The following is a 23382-nucleotide window of genomic DNA, read 5'->3' as shown; positions in this document are numbered from 1 at the left end:
CTCCTTAAATCCGGGCCTGAACATTAATCACAGTTTTGCTGAAGACTCTATTTCTCTAAAGTGCAAGACCGAACTAAAACATTTTGTCATTCTCTGATACTTTTTATACACTAAACATCTTTTGAAGAAAGTATGTCAACAAAACCAGTATTTGGAGGGTAAATAAAAAGTAGGAAGGTTGTATCCAAGACACGACCATATGACGTAGGACTACGGTTTTTTTTCTATATTTCGTTACTTCGGAGAAATCGTCTTCTACCGATCCTTCGCACGCTTCTGGAAATTGCGCTTATACATCATATTGATATGACGAGACATTGTGAAAATTGAAATGTTCGTACAAGTTCTTAATATATTCGTTTATTCACTAAACGAAACTGCTTTGCAAACTTCTATCGCTGTAATACAAATATCTGGCCTCTGTATGTCACTGGTACGGTCTTAAAATGAAAATAAGGTTTCTTTCGTTACATGGAAAGAGGGCGGGGCGCAGCAGAATAGGAAATGGCAAGGAAATTGAAACATTTTTCAAAGCTGCACCGGCCGCAATCGAAAAATAAATTTGCATGGTTTTTACCGCTATCAGCAACGTTTTGTAAGAGAAAAAAAATTCAACTACCTACCTCAATTACATAATTTTGGGGCACCAAAAGTTGTGTGTTGATTTTTGTTCTCTAGTTATTTCGGGCAAAATATTCAGCTATTTTTAACACCTTTGTAGCTACCAAGTATGTACTTCTTATCAGCCGCCAGATATAGGGCACGAGATGACCGATTCTTTTTTGCCTTTTTTTATGGTACGGTTTTGGAATGAAAATGATGGTAAAATGTTTGAATGGTACCTTTCATGAATTACCGGTAAGCGTGGCGTGAGTACTACAACGAATAAAACAACAACAACAAAGTCAGATCGGTTGTATACTTTAGTGTCGGCCGTGCTTGGGAAGTAAGGTAGCGATTGGTTGGTCGGTATGATTTAGACAATCCATGTTATTTACTAATTTTGTCAATAGTGTCTCAATCAAATGGTTGTTTCTATTACAGCAACTCAACCGTAAAAAAATTCTGATCGATTGATGCCAAAACCTCGATAATCTGATAAAAAAAATTCTGAAATATAAACGCTCAAACCCTGACCACTTTTCGAGTGTTTGAATTTCACTTGCACTTGTTCTGGCACTTAACTTCTAGATAAACGTAGTCTTACGTCATAAAAAGTTTACGATTTTGTGCTCTCGTACCACTGTGCAATAGCATACAATTGTCTGTTAGTTTGAGTCGGTCTCAAGTCTACAATTTTGTGCTCTAGTGAAAAAAACCACACACACACACATTTGTGTATGCCTTCGAAGGCATTCTTGATATCTCGATTGTGATTCTCTAATCAGTCAACTGAACAGAGAATAAACCGAAAATAGCTGAATAGAGTTATCGCTCAACCTTTGAGACATGTAAACTAGAAATGGTTAGGTTTCGGGTTTTCAAACTCGAAACCCGAACCCGACCCGTACCCGTATGTTCGAATCCCGGCTCGGGAGAGACTGTTGGTGTCAATAGGATCGTAGCGCTAAAATGTAGCACCAAAGCTTTGCTTTGCTTTACTTTTACTTGAAGATGTTAAGATGCTCCAATACCACAGAGAAGTAACATGCACGTTTTTTAAGGCATGGTGACAAAAAATGTAACCTTTTCACTTTTCCCATCGGATAGAAGCAGATCGCAGAAGATGCAGCACGCAATAGTTTGTCACGCTGTTGCGTATTGCATATTGCAGCTATGCGGCTGGACGACAACATAATTATAGCGCAAAACCCTTTAGAAGAAATATTAATATTCAATCATTTACTTGTTTTGTCCCGAAAAAGGACAATTTGTTGTTAGATTTAGAATTGGATGTGATGCTGATTGCGTCTGTGTACTACTCCGACAGTGGGAATAAGGAACTCTGATAGCACAGTGGAAGCTGTTTTCAAGCAGGCCCTTCTCTAGCTTAAAGAGTGCATTCCTCGTTAGCTAGGTGTGACTTGATGTTGTTCGATTTTGGCAACAAGACAAAATTGAAATTTTTTATGATGCCTGCCGGACTGAAGCGAAAATTCGATTTAACGCTTGGATGGTTGCTGGTGGCAACACATCCAAAATTTTTATGTTGCCAAAATTGAACCGTGCCAAAATCGAACGAGGTCTGTAGATGGTTTTCAATATTTTCTCTGGAAAAAGGCCAAAACACCTGACCAAAGCGTCGGTCAGTAGTACACACCCGTTTTGAATCCATGAGAGACTGCGTAACCGGGACTTAACTAATAAGTTAAAAATTCGAGTAAATAAAACTGGTCTGAGTAATGTATAATAGTTCTCTTCAGGGAATTGTGATTATGGCGCGATATTGGCTGGAAGAACCAGATTCCGATAAGACTCCTTCCTCTTGACAAAACATAAGTCCCGCATATGATAAAAGCATTAAGGGCCTCTTCAGGGAAATGTGATTGAGACGAGATGTTGGCATGAGGAACGAGGCTTCGATATAACTCCTTTCTCTTGGCAAAATAAGTCCTTCTTATAAAAAACTAAGCATTTGTAATTGGCGACCTTAGCACGGGGAACGAGGTTTCGATAAGACTCCTTCCTCTTGACATAATAAGTCCCTCTTACCTTAGCAAGAGAGAAACTTTATCAAAGAAAACACAATAGGACGGATTTCGCGCCAAATGTACCCGCGGTTGGCAGCACCCTCTCCGAATTGGTTGAAACTTTTTGGGTGTGAAGACATCACCTAATTAAGCATCTCTGCATACTTACTTTTTCCAAAATTAGTCTAGACTGTCTTCTGAAAAGGGCGAAACTTTTTTGCCAATTATTTGTAAATCAATATAATTCAAAAACGGTAAATTCTACAAAAAAGTGTTCTATAAGTAACTTTTAGGAAATTGTCTGAATTTTCATAAAAAAATATGGAAAAAATTTTATATCAAGTCCTACACTGAAAAAAAAGCAATTTAAACACAAAACATCGATTTAAAAAAAATGGTCATCTCGAATTGGCTAAAAAATTTTTTGGTGAAAGACAACATTGTTGGCTATATTTCGTTCATGCATCGCAACTTGAGCATATTTAAGGAAAAAAAGTTATTCTCTAAAATAAAAAATGAAAATGCAAACTAAAACCAAGGTATATTATTTTTTTAGTGTAAAACACCTTGCTCCTCCAAACAAACTGTCGAAGAAGAACTCCTTTCACAATTAGAGGAAAATATTGACGAAGATATGTATTATTTTTCAGCAGTGGGTGACCACTGATCGTTGCAACTTGGAAACCATTATTAAACCTGTTAACGAATTAATTTCGTATTTCGTTGAGAAAATTGATAAGCTTATAACTCATGACTTCATTTACAAAAAACAGTCTTCATTTCTTAAGGACAGAAAAGATTCGTTGGCTGAAGGTGAAATTCTTGTGATTTGCGACTTTTCGGAAAATTACTCATTTGTTATCCAAAATGCAGCTCAGGGTTATCATTGGAATAATTCTCAAGCAACAATTCATCCATTTGAAATTTATTATATGAGGGATGGTAAATTTAAAAATGTAAGTTTCATTGTAATAATATGTGGCTGCCCAGCTATTCATATCAAAATTAATTGATTTCATGAAACAGAAAATTATTTTCTCAAGAATTATTTTTATGTCAGATGGAGCAGCTGCTCATTATAAAAACCAAAAAAAAAAGCGAGCCTGTGTGATTTCAAATTAAGGCATATATTAGAAGTAGAGTGGCACTTTTTCGCAACATCACATGGGAAAGGTCCCTGTGACGCAATCGGAGGTACTCTCAAACGAATGGCAAAGAGAGCAAGACTTGCCCGAGATTACGGAAATACTATTAAAACTCCAAGAGAACTTTACGAGTGGGCGGTTCAACAAAGAGACAAATGTGTTATACAAATTAAATTTCTGCTACATATGCAAAGAACAGTACACAAATATGTCAGAGGAACTGGAAGAACTATTCAGTGAAGTAAAACCTATACCTGGAATACAGAAATTTCATAGTTTTGTACCTTTAAGTAATAATCAAATAGCAGTTCAAAGATATTCTTGTTCAGAAGATGACCCGAAAATATTTACTGTATTTAGTAGTGGTAAGAAATAGATGCTAAGTGATTATGTTTGAAAATAAAACATTTGAATTATAAAGTAAAAAAATCGATTTTTCTTCCACACTAACACCATTTTCATAGGTAAATTTATCAGGTAGGTTCATAAGATGTGAGAAGCATTCACATCTGTAATACAATGAACTTTAGGTACATGCATACACATAATATATTGAAATTAGGCATTGAGTTTTACTTGTTTTAAATTGTTTAAAACTAAAATAATCAAAACATAACAAGTATTTCATTCCATCAGGTTGTTTTACACTGAAAAAATAATATTTCTTAGTTTTAGTTTGAATTTTAATTTTTTATTTTTGAGAATAACTTTTTTTCCTTAAATATGCTCAAGTTGCGATGTATGAACGAAATGTAGCCAACAATGTTGTCTTTCACCAACAAATTGTTTAGCCAATTCGGAGATGACCATTTTTTTAAAATCGATTTTTTTTATGAAAATTCAGACAATTTCCTAAAAGTTGATAATAGAACACTTTTTTGTACAATTTACCGTTTTTGAATTAGGGTAAGGAACGGCTTAAGCAGTAGCGCCCATTTTAATCAGTCGCAGAAAACAGGCCTCAAACTAACAAATACCGTTAATCACAAAAAAAATCTGTGAATAAATATCATTTGAAACAAATCGACCTATATTGCAGCCATTCAGGAGCCACTTCGGGTGCTGCAAAAAAACGCCTGCAAAACAGATGGAAACTGCCTAAAATAGGTTCGGGGTGATTGGAATAGTGTCCCTCGATTGGTAACTTTAATTGATTATTGTTAAAGATTGCTAACTTAGTTTTACGATCTGAAAACAGATTCTGATAGAGAAAACGATAGAGAACAGATTGATATGCTACTGTTTGAATTTCACTCAACACATTTCGAGTATTTCGTCTGACTACACAGGCGGTTCCTAAAGCTGCTTAGAATATGTTCCCTACCCTATATTGATTTACAAAAAATCGGCGGAAAAAGTTTCGCCCTTTTCAGAAGACAGTCTAGACTAATTTTGGAAAAAGTAAGTATGCAGAGATGCTTAATTAGATGATGTCTTCACACCCCAAAAAGTTTCAACCAATTTGGAGAGGGTGCTGCCAATCCTTGAGACGATTTGGGATGAAATCCGTCATAGATTAAATGTCTCTGGTCGCAGTGATGATTCCACACAGAGAAAAAAAAACGCTTTTTTTCTTTTTTTGTGAACATATTCTTTTGGAAAAACAAAATTACTATCTATAGCACTGCCGAAGGTGTCACATCGGTCAAACAAACTGTTCTGGATATAAAAATATTTGTAATCTTCAATACCATTTTTACGTAAACAAAATTCAGCCCACAAGAACATCTGTACAAAGATTCAGCCAGATAAAAAATGGCCGATTAAAAAGGTTGTTTTTTCTTAAATTGTTCAAAGCGTTTGACAAGAAAAGACTTCTTCAACGGCATCGAACACGTAGTTATAGTAAAAGACTTCAATTGCGTGCTACGACCCTGCAACTTATTCATTCAAAACACGAGTCCTTCACTAAGAACTGCTGTCCATCAAATGCAGCTTATCGACGTGCGACATAAGTTATGCCCGCGAGATGCTGATTACACGTTCGTAAGTGGAAACGCACGATCCCGTCGCGATCGAATCTACGTGAGTCGCGATCAGCTACAAGCTGCACATGCTCATGACTGCTCTTTCTCCGACCACAAAGCACTGACTCTCAGACTCTGCCTTATCAACTTGAAGCACAAAACATGGTTAGTACTCACCGACGAAAATGTATCCTTTTTCACACGGAAATCACGAGCTGCTTTCGATGAGTTTCACAATTAACACCAAAGATCACACGCCGAGCTACGACTGACATACGATGAACATACCTGAGCCCAGTAATGATAATAACCACCAGCCGAATCAAAGCTGAAATGTTGACACTACAACGCAATTTCTCACGAATGTTTATGTACATAAACAAGACATATGGGAGAACTGTACAAAACGCATTAGTTAGTCATTTACGAAATTTACAGCGTTTCTTATCATCTTAGGCGACATCGAACGTAGGAAGATTGTAGGATCTAGAGATGGAGATGGAGGAACGGCTTAAGCAGTAGCCATAACTTTGATTGTCTAGCTGTCTTACGAATATAAGAAATACCGTTAATCACAAAAAATCTGTGAACAAACATCATTTGGAACAAATCGACCTATATTGCAGCCATTCAGGAGCCACTTCGGGTGCTGCAAAAAAACGCCTGCAAAACAGATGGAAACTGTTTAAAATAGGTTCGGGGTGATTAGAATAGTATCCCTCGATTGGTAACTTTAATTGAATATTGTTTAAGTTTGCTAACTTAGTTTTACAATCTGAAAACAAGTACTGACAGGGAAAACGATAAAGAACAGATTGATATACTACTGTTTGAAATTCATTCAACACATTTCGAGTATTGAACAGGATCGCGCCAAATGACCTGTGGTCGAATATCGACCATTTTTGATTTGAATGAAACTTTGCACACGTATTTGGCTTAGCAAACTGAGCATTTTTCACAGATGGAGAGATTTTTTACACCCATGAGTTACATTCTAAAAGGGCGTATGCCTTTTGGCATAGGTTTTATTCGAAGCATTGTAGCCCAGAAACCGTTGGTTGTATAGAAAAACTGTCTGAGAATGAGTTGTAGGGAATTAAAAATGCACCATAAAAAATATACACTGTACAAAAAAATTTTTTTTTTAATTTTTTTTTTATTTTTTTTAAAGAAACTTGACGTTAATACGCAACATTTTAAAAAAAGTCCAGGATGGAGAAATGAAAAATAATTTTTTTATGGTAGATTAATTTTTTTATAAAAATTGTAATTCAAACATTTTCCAAAATATTTGTAATCTGATGATTTTTAAAAATGCAGAGAGTCATTTTGAATCAAAAAGCTCTTGGTAGTAAACATTCTAAAGTCATCGGTTTTCGAGTTATTTTAATTTAAGCTCGAAAAATTATTAACATTTCGGAAAATACACGTTTTTCTGAATTTGTCCATGGTTCTCCAGCAAAAACCATACGTTCATTGGAATGCTTGATCAAAAATATACAGTTCATTCTTTGACAACAAACCGATTGGATAAATAACTCAAGCGCTAAACCTTAGCCTACCTACACGTTCCCCCTTGCCGAATGTTTTATAAAAAAAAAAATGTTTGTCGTGCAACACTACCTACGTGTTTACTAATAATAACTGTTTGTAAAGTACGCAACCAACCTGTTTTTGTATATAAATACGATTGCACTACTCCAGATGTGTTAGTAACAGTTTGCATTTTGTGAAGATGAATAAAGTGAAAATGGAATACACCCAAATGCTGTAAACCCTTTCCTGATCATAGGTGCTCATCAAGCTTACGCAAATCAAACGAAAACGTTATTGCAAAATTAAAACATTGAACAGTCAAGCTCTTTTCAATACGTCTTTATCAATTTGTAATTCGTGTAGTTATTGAAATGATAGTCAAGCCACCATTCATCCCTTCGTTGTTTACTATTCAGAATCTGGAACACTTAAGAATATCAGCTTCATCATAATATCGGAAGTACTCCATCATGATACTGTTGCGGGTCAGGTGTTCATTGCCAAATTAATGAGTTTTTTGAAAAAAAAACAATATAGTTGAAAAAAGCGATATTAATATCTGATGGAGCTGCCACACAATATAAAAATAGAAAAAACTTTGCAAGTCTTTGCAAGTTCAAAACAAAATATAACGTCGATGCAGAGTGGCATTTTTTTGCGACTTCTCATGTTGAAGGCCCATGCGATGCAATTGGTGGCGAAAAAAAAACGAATGGCAGGAAATGCAAGTTTAGCTAAAGAACATGAACATCCCATTACAAGCGCAAATGAATTGTATGATTGGTCTAATCAGAAAAGTAATAAAAATTCATCAAAAATGTCATTTAGTTGGGTATCATATAAATATAAGGTGAAACTAGTTCTGTAAAGTATCTATGTCATAAAAAATATGTTCTCAAGGTAATAAAACTCGAAAATAAATTTTTGATTCTTATATATATTTATATCACTTAGAACATTTAACTCTTTTCTTGAGAACCGTTTGCCCAATCGTTTTGTTGTCAAAGAATGAATTGTATATTTTTGATCAAGCATTCCAATGAACGTATGGTATTTGCTGAAGAACCATGGACAAATTAGGAAAAACGTGTGTTTTCCTAAATAATTATAATTTTTCGAGCTTAAATTAGAAATAACTCGAAAACCAATGTCTTCAAAATGTTTACTACTAAGAGCTTTATGATTCAAAATGACTCTCTGCATTTTTTAAAATCATCAGAATACAAATATTTTGAAAAATGTTTGAATTAGAATTTTCATAAAAATTAATCTACCATAAAAAAATTATTTTTCATTTCTCCATCCTGGACTTTTTTGTCGTAGAATTACGTCTTACGGCAACATATACAGGGGACCAGTTTCATTACAGGGATCCAATTTCAAAAACCAAAAACATCGAGAGCGTTACAAAAATTGTCCATTTTCAACCGTTTTAAGCTCAGTCAGTTTCCAACCGATTTTCGTCATTTTTGCAGTAATCGATTGGAAAATCAACCAAGCACCCGTCCAAATGCAGAAAGCTGTAATCTGATTGTTCGAACGATTGTACTATTGAAAATTGTCAAGCCTTGTCGAAACGCAAATGTCAACCTCTGGTTGGTCGCACGATGCTTCTTTCCCTAACAAGGTCGACAGAATATACCTAGTTGACTAAGAATGCGCGCTTTGTGTTTTATGTATAAATTATTCCATGATTGTGCCGATACCACACGGACGTTGGTTGCTGATCGTGAAGAAGAAAGAAAAGCCGGGTTTCAATTTCCGGCTGATCGCGCTGGGCGCGTTGATGCTTAAGCACCTGACTATCTGGCGGCTGTTATGGAGTTTTCGGTAGCTGCAGAATTATTGGAAATGGCAGGCAATTCTACTGAAGAAAACGGGAGAACTAGAATCATCGGCGAATGGTTATCCGAAATGATGATAATTGAACAAACTTGCCAGTTTGTTACTGATGTCAAATATAATCATCTTCTTCCTTCAAGCCGTGCAACACACGATTCATGTTATATTGTTGCCTTTATAAGGCTGTCGTAATTCTACGTTAACCTTGCGGTCGTTTCTTATAAACAACCTTTGCCACTTTTTTTAAAAAAGTTGCGTATTAACGTCAAGTTTCTTTGAAAAAAAATTAAAAAAAATTCAACCCTTTTTATAAATTAAAATTTTATGTTTATTTTTAATTTTTTTTGGTTAAAAATTTTTTTTTGTACAGTGGATATTTTTTTATGATGCATTTTCGATTCGCTACAACTCATTCTCAGACAGTTTTTCTATGCAACCAACGGTTTCTGGGCTACAATGCTTCGAATAAAACCTATGCCAAAAGGCATACGTCCTTTTAGAATGTAACTCATGCGTGTAAAAAATCCCTCCACCTATGAAAAATGCTTTGTTTGCTAAGCCAAATACGTGTGCAAAGTTTCATTCAAATCAAAAATGGTCGATTAAATTTTCGCGTATTTCCAGGCGATTTGAAATGCTTTTGCCCTTATTCGTCTGAGCACACAGGCGGTTCCCAAAGCTGCTTAGAATATGTTCCCTCCCTACCCTATATAATGTATGTTTATGGTAAAGATTATCCCAAAATACCCGATTTCCTATTTTTGATACAAATAACCATTGCTACCAAACAAGCTCGTGGCCAAAGCAGAAGCCTAATGTGCTCTGTAGCGCTTCATTGTGCATTCTACCCCAATTGAATTTTGATCGTTTTTAGGTAAAAGTTGGGTTTATTTGAGAAACACGAAGTAATTCAAAAGCGATATATGTGAGTATTTTAGGGAATTGCTATCTTACCCCTCTGGTGCATTCTGGGTTCTTCCCTGTATGGCGAGAGGACCCCTTTCTATCTTCCAACTAAAAGAGCGAAGGAGAAAGCTAACCGTTATCTCTCAGCTACAAACGGAACAGCATCGAACGATTGCCGAAGCACACGAGATCGAAGCACACATGGTTGATTAATTCTTAAATTTTTACTCTGAAGAAAAGCGAGTGAAAGATGAGAACACTTTCATTTGCGAGAACTTCATACCACCAAATGACCCGACAAATGACGTGTGCACCAGCGAGATCACCAGGGCAGAGATTCTTGTTGCAATTACAGCTAGTGCATCTCGGCTATCCCCCGGTAACAAGCTTGCCAGATCTACGGATTTTTACGTAAATATACGGATTTGTTTTACTTCTTCGGAAGTACAAGTATAACAAGTAGATCATTTCTTACTTAAAATGAAATTCAACAGTTCGAAATTTCATGGCAAAAAAATTACGTGCAAAATAAAGTATATATTAATGTTTAAATGATTTTTAGAGTTTATAAATACTTCCAATCGAGAATCAAACTAAGTGCATAAAAATAAATTCTGGATCTCTTAAACCGAGAAAAAGAATAATCTAGACGATCAAATGTTAAAATACTCTATTAGCGAATCATTTCGATTTGGTGAACAAAACTGGGTTTTACATACATCCAGAGATGCAAGATGTTTGTGAAAAATGTCTGCAACTGCTCGAAAAATCGGAAAAATATGCTTGAAATCTGAAAAGAATCTATCCGTGATTCGAAAAAATTTTGCTCTCGCAGGCAAAAATCTGCACACATTTTGAGAAAGTCTGCATAAATATAGGTAGACTCTGACAAAATTTAGCAAAAAAGCAAAGCAAGGTGCTACATTTCGTATCGGAATTCGACCTTCTGTTTTACTATACACAGACTTCGCACCGGACTGTTAAGTGTACAGGACAATTGCGGGGCTAGCACTACGATCCTACTGACACTAACGGTCTCTCCCGAGACGGAACTCGAACATACGACGACTGGTTTGTTAGGCCAGCACCGTACCTCGAGACCAGCTGGGATATTTATAAAATTTAGCAGAAACTAATAAAAATCTGCAAATATCTGTGAATCAATAAAAATCTGCACCGGACTCTAAAAATCTGTGTTTTGCAGACAAATCTGCACATCTGGTTTCCGTGCATACATTCGTTTCCAATAAATTGTCATCACCAGAAACGGCATTTAATTTGATTTAATGAAAAGGAACACCCAAACTGTGGCACATTTTATGCCACAATAAATTAGAACACAAACTAAACTCATCTAAAATCGCAAAACTGTCAAGAAATTCCAATATAGAACGTAATGTATTTGTTTTATTATGCAATAATAATAAATCCCTGTCTAGCCCAGCCAGAAAATTATGTGTATCAAACAGATGTCATCCCACAGCACCCACAGCAGCCCGACCCATCAAGTGTTTAATTAAACATAAATCTCGAACCTACTGCAGCACTCCTATAAAACACTCGGCGAACACCCCTCACAACCCACACAGCCCACCAAGAGGTGCAGCACTCCATCGGCAGACCGCAGCACGGGGCTATCAAATAGCCATCGGCTCCGGGGCCAAACTTTGCCGCCGCATCTCGGAAAAACACTTGTCTCACGTCGCATAAAAGGATAGCTATTTGTAGAATTATTGCACACACACATAAAAAGTAAACGCTCGCTCGATTAAAACTGGCCATCCTCCTGATCCAATGGCGGTTGGCGGTAGTAGCGTAGCACGTGGCAGTCCACTACCAACGAGGTGCCAATGAAAACTGCTAATGGTGTCGTTTCCCTACCCGGCTGGCAAGCACAAGTAAGCCCTTGCGGGCACAGCAAGAAGCTCAGTCGATATTCTATTTCTGGGCAAATTGCCAGCCGCTCCTTCAGCGCTGCTTTCCCAGCAGACCTTCCGTTTTCTTCGCTTTTCATCCGAAGAAAAATTGAAATGAACAGATTGCCCGCTTTCCACACTTTCGCCGACCGTTTGGCTAACTGGTCTAGTCGGATTGAATGCGAGAAACTAAATTCAATCTAATCACCAAGCCACAGCCGTTTTCTTCGTGTGCCGCGCGGGTAAAGTTATGCCAAATATTTTTGTTGGAAATTGCGTCCGTCAGGGGTTTTGCGTTATCTTGCCCGGAATTGGGGTTCAGTTCCGATAGACACGGTTTGATAAGTTTATATCGGCCTTCAGGTAGCCGTCTCTCGGGTGTCAGGGCAGGGCTCACGGGAACAGGAAAGGTCAATCTGATAACAGCGTCGGAGTTCTGCTGGCTGGCTGTCACACATATTCAACTGGAGTCCGGTTGTTTTCAGAGTCCGGACAGGAGTTACTTTCTTTGTGGATGGTAAATTTATATCTGTTCGTTTGCTGCCAGTCATGTTAGTTGTTTTTTTTTTTTGTTTCTTGCGTGTAGATAAAGGTATATGAACCTGCATTTCCATTATCTAAATAAGTTATGAACAATAAGAATAAAACTGAATTTTTAAAGCTCCAATAGTCGATCTAGTTGAGACGATGAGACAGGAAAAGTCTACTTTGAATAAGTTTCGTTCTAAGAAATCTGTACAAATTTGAATAACTACTACTATTCTACTCGAGCCCAGTTGTGACGGTTGTGACGAAAAAGGAAAGATATTCTTCGAATTTTAATTACGATTTTATTCTAATCGTTGTGACAATAAGCTTCTACCCAAACCATTATGGTAATAAGCTATTACTCAAATGCTATATAGACCCGCTTTTCTACTAATGCACTAATGTGAATAAAATATTCCGATTCACAGCTGATGACGCCAACAGAAATTCAATCCAACAGAGTTAAAAATATAAATAGATAACCTGACACCTTCAATTCAAGAAAAAAAAAAGCGTTAAGCTTTTAATAAACCTCCTAGAAAAAAAAGCACCAGACAACGTTTTCGACCAGAATTGCAGAACAAAAAAAAAACGGTGAACACATTTTTCAACAAAATTTTTTATTCAAACACGTTTATAAATAGAAACTTCTTCTTGACCGGTATAATAGTTTCAACCGAGTTCATCAAGCTATCGCTGCCACCCTTGTCTAGCATTTCAATGGAGATGTAACGAAAAGAAACCTGGAAGCCAAATTAACTAAAAGTTGGTTCAAAAATTACAGTGTTAAAACCACATGCACAAACAAAAACACATGTTTCGCCTTTCTCCTAGAAAGGTATAGCAATCACTTGCAAAACCGAAAGTATAAGTGCTCCAAAGGGCCGAATGGCATATATCATTCGACGAGCTGAGCATTTTCTGTGTGTGTGTGTGTGTGTGTGTGTGTGTGTGTGTGTGTGTATGTGTGTGTATGTATGTGTGTGTGTGTGTGTGTGTGGTGTGTGTGTGTGCAGATTTTTATTCTCACTCACTTTTCTCAGAGATGGCTGGACCGCTTTTCATGAAATTAATTGCAAATGAAAGGTCTTGTTGTCCCATAAGACCCTTTTAAATTTTATTGTAATCGAATTTTTAGTTTAGAGGTTATGTATCAAAATGAGAAAATCACGAAACATCATTATCTCGAAAACTACACAACCGATTTGAACAAAATGGATTTCAAATGAACTTTATGAAGATTGAACTTGTGGTTCAAAAGTTATGTAAAGAAACGTGTTCTGAAGATTGTTTAATCTCACTCATGTTTCTCAGAGATGGCTGGATCGATTTTCATAAAATCGGTGTCAAATGGAAGGTCTAGTTGCCCCATAAGACCCTATTGATTTGTTTTGCAATCGGACTATTACTTTGCCTGTTATGTTTAAAAATGTGAAATCAGGCTATGAAAAGGAACATATTCCGAAGACTACTTGGACTCACTCACTTTTCTCAAAGAAGGCTGACCCGATTTCCACAAAATTAGTGTCAAATAAAATGTATAGCTGCCTCATAACACCCTATTGAATTTTACTGTAAGCGGACTGTAACTTCGTCTGTAATGTATCGAAATGTGAAAATCACGAAACTTCATTATCTCAGAAACTACACAACCGATTTGAACAATATCGATATGAATTGAACGAGCTAGGTAAGGGGTAACTGATGAATTATGATTGAACACGTGGTTTAAAAGTTTGGCTGCCCTATACGTTCCCATTTCATTTAATTATAATCGAACTTAAGCAACCGTTATGTATTAAATTGTTAGTAAAACAACGGAAGTCTACTATCTCAAAGATTACATGACTTATTTGAACATAACTAGTGTCATACGAACGAGTCATCTCTCGAACTAACAAATAACAAACTTCATAACAATTTGATATGTGGCTCAAAAGTTATGGAAAGCGAAGAAATTCAAAGACTATTTGAAACTATACCTGCTTTGATCGATATATGTGGCCTCAACATGATTTAAATGTGGTATCGTACTATTTGAACGTTCCAATTTAATTGATTCCTTGCGATGTGTTAAAAGTCTGCAAATGCACGACGAATCGGCTATAGGATATGATCAAAATCAAATAACAAATCGTTTGAAATGATTGAGTTTATCGAAATGACAATATCCTCGACTTTTGGCTTCTGTACATCGCCTTAAGTCTGAATATATTAATATTGGGTGGTATTCGGTCATTTTTAGCAGATTTTCTGGCATCAATCTGACACCGGAAATACCCATATTGGGAGGTATTTAGTTATTTTGGTTGTTTTCCATAAACTAAAAGTGGTCATTTTTAAATTCAAAATGGTGTCCAAGGTCAATGTTTGGTTTCTATGCATCATCTCGATTACAGAAATATATTGAGTATTATTCGGTCATTTTCGACTGTTTCCTAAAAGTTGCCATTTAGCAATTCAAAATGGTGCCTGAGGTCAATTGTTAGCTCATTGCATCGTTCTAGTTCCAGAGATACTCATATTGGATGGTATTTGGTTATTTTAGGCTATTTTTCACAAACCGGAAGTCGCCATCTTGGATTGATTTTATGAAAATGATTTTATGATGATGACTTCTGGCAGGCACTTCGTACTATAAATTTCCCCGTTCACGGCCAGCCCGGAGCGAAAGAAGCTCGGCTTTGACATCCGCTTCTCGCTGATTGTCAGCCACAGCAGTACCTTCTTTGGCGTCATATACAAATTACGTAACGCATGGTGGAGGAAGGAGGGTTGAGTCTTCTTCGTTACTTATTGTTACATAGGGGGGGGGGGGGGGGGGGGGTCGTAGAGATAGTTACGTAACTACGATGTTGGCTCGAAATTGAAAATTTTGAGGTGAGTCAGCGTTACGTAATTTTAGGAGGGGGAGTCATATCGAACGTTTCTTATCGTTACATAGGAGGAGGAGGGGTCTGAAATCTAGACTTTTAGCGTTACGTAATTTGTGTACGACGCCTTGGGGAACTTGGTGTGTGAAATAAATTTCAACTCGGAGCTCACTTCCTTCGTGGGAGAAGTGAAATACGAAGTACCCTGCCAGTCGTTGCCATCCAGGTTGTGATAGGTCTCGTCGTCCATCACCACTGCCTCGTCGCGATTCGCCGGGAAAATCGACTTGACCATCTTATTCAACCGCTGTCGCTGCGTCATTGCCTGCAGCTCCGATACCAGTGGACGGAACTGCCGCTTCCTAACATGTATGTCCATGTTCTCCAGATACTTTTTCACTGTTTTACCGCATGCACCAACCTCCCGGCCAAGTGCACGCAGCGATGTAGCCATTTTTTCTTCGGTCTTCCTTTTCAGCATCTTTTGAAGCTTCTTGTCGCTCAGGGTCGTTGGCCGTCCGGAACCGGGCTTTTATTCGATGCTCTGATCGTTGTCCAATAGTGTCAAGATGTTGTAGATGCCGAAACGGGCATACCCGGCGTCCACAAAGTGCCGCACGATGTCCGTTTTTGACGCGGCGGGGTACCGTTCTTTGAACGCATACACTTCTGAACGGAGTAGTTTCACTTTTTTCGCCATCACAGTTAGAGTTTGTCTGATAGAGCTGTCAAATTTTTTTTGCTTACTCATGGGTTACTATGATTGAAAATGCATGAGTAATTTCGTCAGTGAGACTAAAAGTAAACCCATGGAAAATCGGCAATTTTTTTCCATTTTTTTACCGCAAACGTTATATTACATCGATCGTTTGAATTCCTCTGTTCGAAAGATATTTCAACCACGCAACTTTCTCCAAGTTCTTTGAAAAAAAAAACTGTTTTCAAAATCTAAACGGCTTGGTATAATCAACATAAGTAGGATAGGCGAAGTTTCCTTCAACTGTGAAATGCTGTAACTTTGTCCAATGTTGTTTGATTTTAATAATTTGAACCATTCACCTGAAAAACTCTTCAAGCCCTAGGTCACTGGATGTAGGAAATATTCCTGAGTTCCGGTAGGCATGTCAAACTTGCTTAGGAATGTTTTTGGTAATGGGTTACCAATTGAGCTCTAATTGAGGGCCATAACGATATTGCTACTGATTCTTGGAGGGTGCTAAAGCGCAAGCCCATAAAGAATCATGTCCAGCTTATCCTATCTGCAGACGAAGCGTCAGCGAAAAAAATCACTGATTGGAAGTACAAGCTGAGCTACAAGTTCGGAGTAATATATCCTCGGAAAATCAGGGCTAATAGAAATTTTGCAAGCTCCAAGTCCGAATCCACAGAAATTGGTGATGTTTTAGCTTCACAACCGAGTGGTAGTAAAAACCAACCGAAACAGCCTGTTCGGTGGTCAATGACTGAGGGCGAACAACACGAGCACCCAAAAACACCCATGAACAACCATCGGGCAAAGGAAAGCGAAAGAAGCCCCCAGGAACAAAGTCAGTCCGAAATAAACGACAAGAACATTAAGTTAATATAAGTGAGCCTGCATCACGCAAAAGGGGCTAGTGGAATCCTTTGCCGCAGGTTCACCAAAGAAAACTTCAACGTGGCTATTGTGCAAGAGCCATGGGTGAACAAATACTACAAGGTATACAGCCCTAGGGTTGTATGAAATGGTGACGTGGGACTAAACACTGTAATTAGGGGATTTTTTGTTACAAAATATACAGAGTCTGCAGACAGAATCAATGTGTTTATTTTCAGCCTCCCCTGGAAATCAATTTTTGTAATATATTCAACAACACTCGAAGAAATATCATTTATATTTGGCGATATTATGCCTTTAGAATTTTTTTTTGTGCAAAAAAATATGTATTTAACAAGGCACAAGCATATCGTGCTTGTTGAAGAAGCACCAAGAATTTCTCATAATGCGTCAAAGTCAGAATTATCTCTATATCCTCAAAAACCAAATCCAATAATGCTTACGTTATCATAACGAATGGTTTTGTCTTATTTAACTCTAACTTAATCAAATCTGGAGGAATCATCGCAGGTATTTACAAATAAAATAATATCCCTTTATAACGGAAGCTGTCCAATCCAAACGCGCGTATCTAGCAAAGACGCAACTTGGTGGAACAAAAATCTAGAAAAACTAAGGAATGTAACTAGAAGGTTGTTCAACAGAGCCAAGCTAACCTCAAACTGAGATGCTTACAGAGAGAAAAAGAAATCAGGAAATCACGCAGGAGGGGATGGAGATTGATGTGTAAACAAATTAAAAGCACCCCTGCAGCTGCAAGAGTACACAAAGCCCTGTCCAAAGACCACACGAATGGCAACGGTGTAAAAGGGCAATAATTCCATTCATAATATGCAGGCGATGATGTGACGTGATGAGTTTTGTTTTTAGATCGAATTTGTGCTTTCAAAGGACAATGCAACAAACTGTTGCAGCAGACGCCGCGCGAATTTCATCGCAATTCGATTTTTATGCAATTGTTGTTATGCAGGATTCAAACTCAAATCTAACTCAAGTGTAATGCACTGTTAGTAGGGTTTACGTGCAAACCGAAAACAAATGTGCAAGCAAGTTTTAAAACTCACTTGGATACGAGTGCAAAGTCACACTGCCTACTCTGGTTTTCATACATTTCATTTAAAAAAAAAGAAAAAGATAGTTAAAATGCGCTAATTTAATAACGGATAAAATAGCGTCGTAACAGTAGAAAAAATCACTTCAATCGGGATTGAATCTCCAAAAATGTATTGAATATCTTGACCACAGCGTCAACGCTCAACGCTCTTTCAACAACACTGAATCGATATTGAGGAGAGCTAGGTTTGGTAAACGGCTGGGCAGTGCGTACCAGCAATACACCCGTGCCAACTGGCTAACTAACATAAAATAGACCCTAGTGTGGTCCAAGGCTTAATGCCATATCCCTACTTCTACGTAGTACCAACTGGAATACGAGTAACCAACGGAAAATCGGTGAACCGGTGGAAACTTGGTCGTATGCTGACAGGAAAGGGGTAGCTGTTCTCGTTGAAGAGTAGCTTGTTTGAGCGTCTGTTCCCCAGGATAGGAGCGGCTTAAACAGCGACTGACTTGCAGCGGGCTGGTGAACTAGTAGCGAATTTCTTTATTCCATCAGCTCACCTCGTTTTGTCCTGGAAGCAACTGAACTGCTGTCAAAACTCTTCTTTATTCGCTCGATATTGACCCAGTATTGACCTGGCGTGCTGCCCCAAGTGCACTGTAAAATTTGTCAGCTTCAACCCGCCATCGCACGTGCTTAGTTCGTGAACAATTATCTGGCATCTCTTTCTCATATGCGTCGTAAATTGCGATGTCGTTTCTTTATTACTCGGCAGATTTGCCCGAACACAATGGAATAAAGAAATTCGCTATTCGCTAAGAAATGAAGAAATTCGGTAAGAAATGCGGTGTCTCGCCAGCTACACCCAATACGGTAGCCTCGTCGCGAAACTAGGCATTGCAGCCCTAGTAAAGCAGCATGCTAAAACCGAGTCTAATGCGACGAAGCAAAATGTTGACGATGTACCTGATACGACCGGTAGTCCTCTACGGAATCAATATAACAACGCTTCTGGTGGAGGGCCTTAACGCCCTTGGAGTTTTCGAACGGAAGGTGCTGCGGACTATCTAAGGTGGAGTACAGGCGGATGACGCATAATCGCGACAGTGCAAGAATCATGAACTGCACGCGCTGCTTGGAGAGAACCCCATTGCATAATCGGCGAAAATCGATAGGTTGCGGTTGGCCGGTCACGTCGCAAGAATGCCGGACGACAACCCTGTGAAATCACTTCTCTTCAGCAACCCTGCACAACCACAGATTGATAGAGACTTGCGGGTAATGAGTCTCTGGATCGTCTGGGAAATTGGCGGAACACAGACCAAATGCTTGTTGCTCTGATAAGAAGTATGGAATGTATTTATATTGAATACAATCATTCACTGGAAAATTCTAGGGGGGCTTGAAACATCCTAGGGGGGGCTGAAGCCCCCCTTGGCCCCCCCCGTAGTTGCGCCCGTGAATTTTCATAAACATTTTCTAAGTATTGATTGAAGCTTTTTAGAGTTTCAACTGGAGACCGTCTAAAGGCGGCATTGGGTACTAGAGGGTTCATAATTTGAACACCATTCAACTGGAAAACTCTTCAAGTCCTAGGTCACCGGATGTAGGAAATATTTCTGAGTTCCTGTAGGCATGTCAAACCTGCTAACTTAGGGATGTATTTGATAATGGGTTTCCTGATAGAAATGCTTATCTGCATCATTGGCATATAAAACCTTTCTGAGGCGAATGGTTCATCAAGAATAGGAATCGGCCAAGAACTCAACGAAAAATGGCTATTTTTCATGCGGTATTCACCAGAGGAACCGGTAGTAATGAACATCAAAATATAGCGTGAGACACCTCTATCTTCAGGATTTTTTTATCAGAAATCTTTCCGAATACAGATTTCTCAGTATAGGCTGCATTGGCTGCTTTCGGAACAACCTGGATGTCCCTAAGGAACCCGTAGTGGGGACATTTTCATTTCTGCATCAAAATATAGCATGCGACACCTATATGCAGCATTTTTTATCAGGATACTTTCTAAAGGCATGTTTTTGAAACAGATTGAAAGCGAGTTTCCATTCAACTCACATCCTAATCCGTACAAAATTATTCGATGAAATCATGACCAAGAGGTTTATTTAGAAATGTTGGAGCAAAAACTACCAGTGTCTGCACAAAAGCCGACGGGCGCAGATATACCTACGTTCCGGAAAGGCGGAGATCCGAAGCACACCTCAAAGCTGGTTCCGTAATGGTTCAAGAAAAAGCGTAACAAGGCTATGGAGTGGCCCGCACAGTCTTCCGTCATCTATTTGATCGAACTTGTCTAGTCAAAAATTAAGGTCCAAGGGCAAAAACCAACCGACCTCCAGCTGCTGCGGTAGGTAATCTCAACTGAATGAGGCAAAATCACCCCGGAAACCACATCAAATTGCATCCCGGAAAAAAGCTGTAGAAAATTACCCATTGAGTATTTTCTCGTAAAAATTTGGGTTTAGGCAGTTTAGAGTGTATTGTTTACACTGTATTGTTATCGCTGTAAGTTTTCCGAAAAGTGGAAGGATCATAAGCGTGTCGTGAAAGCCTTTAAGAGGAATCCCAGTGTTTTAGCCAGAGATGTGGCCAAAAAGTTAAATTTGTTCAAGTCTTTCGTTTAGAGAGTCAAGGACCGGGAAAATTCAATTCATACAAAGTGCACAAGGCTCCAAAACGTGACATACGAAAAAGTACGGTAAGAAAGCCACGGGCCCAAATACTATACTCCTAGATGCTGACAAAGATTCATTGTATCATGATGGATGATGAAACATTGAGACATAGTTTGGCAAGAGATCTGCTCATGTGGAAAACGGAGAGCGCCGTTCGTGACTATCGGGACTGTGAATGGGTAGGTCTACCTCAAGGAGTGTTCACAGAAGCGTCTGCTTCCTCTGTTCAAAGAACATAAGGGCACTTCGATCTTCTGACCGGATCAAGCTTCGTGCCACTGTTCAAGTTGTGCCATGGAGTGGGACGGGGTAACTTTCGTACCTAAAGACACGAGACCACTCCCCCCAATGCTCCAGGACTTGGGTCAAATCTGAGGAGGACATTTAACAAAAGTGGATTTCTGTACAAAAGAAGCTGTAGCCAAATGTTGTACAGAACCTCGGGAATTGAGTTGAGCGCAAGGTGCAAGCATACGGTTATGGTATTGAAGTTGAATGAAATAGATTTTCCAAAAGTTTACTAGATGGATTACATTTCATTGTCTGAAAGTTTGAAAAGAATCTGTCAACTAGACAATTCTCTACGGCGTTTTTCCGTGATGCAATTTGATGTGGGACACCCTTTACTCTTCCTGAGAATATCATCCACAACCCTAATATCATAGTGAACGCAGCTTTATCAGAATATGCAAAACAGTAGGAAAAGCATCACAAAACGGAATCTATATTCGAAGGTGTAGTTGAAGTAAAAAAAAACAAATTCTGCTGGTATGTAAAATAATGTTGTTAGGAATATTCTTCCAAAAATGTTGGGAAATAGAATCAGAGAAGCAGAGCTGAAGTAAGAGCATTTTCAAGCGTGATATACCTTGAAAAATCTCCGTCGTAGTTAAACTTTGAACTCGATTATCTTAAAAATACTCTTGTAGTTTGAACGATAAATCGAATAATCGATATATTAGTATCAATAATTAACAGTATGGCGCTTACCGTTGGCTTTTTGAAATGTAGGGTTTCTCGATGGCAGAGTTAGTTTTGATTATACTGGAACTACGTTAGTTGTTCTTGAGTACTCTCATAAATATTTTCCAGTTATTAGGCTAAATCTTCTGATAGTAGACTGACAAAAGTTACTGCAAGTCAAGAAATATCTCCTGACACCTAATTCAATTATAATATATTAAGAAAATTCTTCTAAGAATAGAATATATAATAATTTACTGGGTAGATGATGAAAGTCTTCAAAAACATTCTGGATGTCGTACCAAACGAAGAAAAGCTGTAATTTTCGTCATTTCTACACTGCTTCGCATTATTCCATCTCTGAGCTTATTAATTATTCAATCATGATGACATTTCCGCGTACAGTTCGCTGTAAGTCAAACCCAAACGGCGATGATATTACGAGAAGACACTCACCCGCCAGCTTTTCCTCGAAAACAACTCCTCCAGCAGCCTCCACAACCACAACGCACAACCGTGGCTCACACTGCTCTTCCAACTGCTGCGTGGTATTATTTTTCTGTCTCGAAAACACGTCCCCTCCGCCGGGTCGGGAAAATTGATAATGGATCTTTCGCCGCTCTGTACAATCTCGGGTTCACAATCAATAATTTCCGGGAGGCATCCTCGCGCGCGTTTATTTCACCAGTTGTTTATAACATTTGTTTTGCTCCCGCACACTAATCGAACACAACAACAAAAAACCATCAACAGCAAGATGCTGACTGAGTACTCGTATTACTGTTTCCCAGTAGGTACCCGACAAGCCTGCCACTTACTAGATTCCCGAACCCCGTCCGTGGATTATTGCCCACATGAATGCCTCTTGGCAGGAAGAAGCCTGCGGGATCGAGAGAGGAGCAACAGAAGATTGTCAAACCTCGGAAAATTGATTGCTTCTGTCCTGTCGCCCGCTGCTGGCCGTCGTCTGCCGCGCACTTTTCCGTATGTGTGTCAAAACCGTTTTTCCTCAATCACTACAGCTTCAGTTAAGCTTTAATCACATTGTATTCACTGCACACTCAGGAGGGGTCTCGAGAATCGCGTCGTTCGAACATTTAGGCAATCGCTAGCAAAGCACACGTGCGACGTTTTGGGGGAGTGGGTGATGAGGCCTTCTTCCTCTTTCTCTGGTTCACATTTAATGGGCCTTTCGTTCACTTTGAACCTGGGGAAGGTGGAGAACAATTTTGACCGTGTCCAAACGAACCTTCCCCACAGAAGAGCCGGATGAACCGAAACGGGCGAAAATCTGGCGAAGACTGAACGCCGTCCGCCGAAAGGCTCGAGTTTTCTTCTTGTGCCCGCTGACCGGATGGAAAGTGTTTGGGAAGCTTTCGGCTCGGAAGGAAGCTTTCCGATCGCAGCAATCTGATGAAACAGAACGAGAGAGCCTGAGAGTCAAAATGAAGCGAAACTCTCGCTTGGCGCATAGTTGCGAGAGTTTCGCAGGATGTTTTGATTTTTTGCGTGGAAAATAATTCGTCAGCTGTTTTATTATGACCTGACGAAATAATCAGGTAGGTACCTACAGTTCGAAAGCAAAATAATTTCGATTATTATTTTTTAACAACGATGCCTCGTAAGATACCTCAGCTTCGAATTTGCTAAATTCGATAGGTCGAGGACAAAACAAAACCAGCTATACATTCAATCCATGAGTTCAATAATCCATTGT

The 23382-nt window shown here is 38.6% G+C and overlaps 1 protein-coding gene across 2 annotated transcripts in view; it reads right to left on the bottom strand.

The window, feature by feature from the left end:
• The window catches only part of LOC129719478 (chondroitin sulfate N-acetylgalactosaminyltransferase 1), a 154417-nt gene extending 131445 nt beyond the window's left edge, over nt 1–22972 (bottom strand). For both annotated transcript variants that reach the window (XM_055670838.1, XM_055670839.1), the window contains exon 1: nt 22122–22972. The gene's annotated coding sequence lies outside the window, so the exon portion shown is untranslated. The remainder of the gene's footprint in view (nt 1–22121) is intronic.
• Between the last annotated feature and the right edge of the window lie 410 nt (nt 22973–23382).

The sequence above is a fragment of the Wyeomyia smithii genome, chromosome 2 (genome assembly GCF_029784165.1).
Source record: "Wyeomyia smithii strain HCP4-BCI-WySm-NY-G18 chromosome 2, ASM2978416v1, whole genome shotgun sequence".
In the NCBI taxonomy this organism is placed as follows: Eukaryota; Metazoa; Arthropoda; class Insecta; order Diptera; family Culicidae; genus Wyeomyia; species Wyeomyia smithii.
This window is presented reverse-complemented; position numbering and strand designations above follow the sequence as displayed.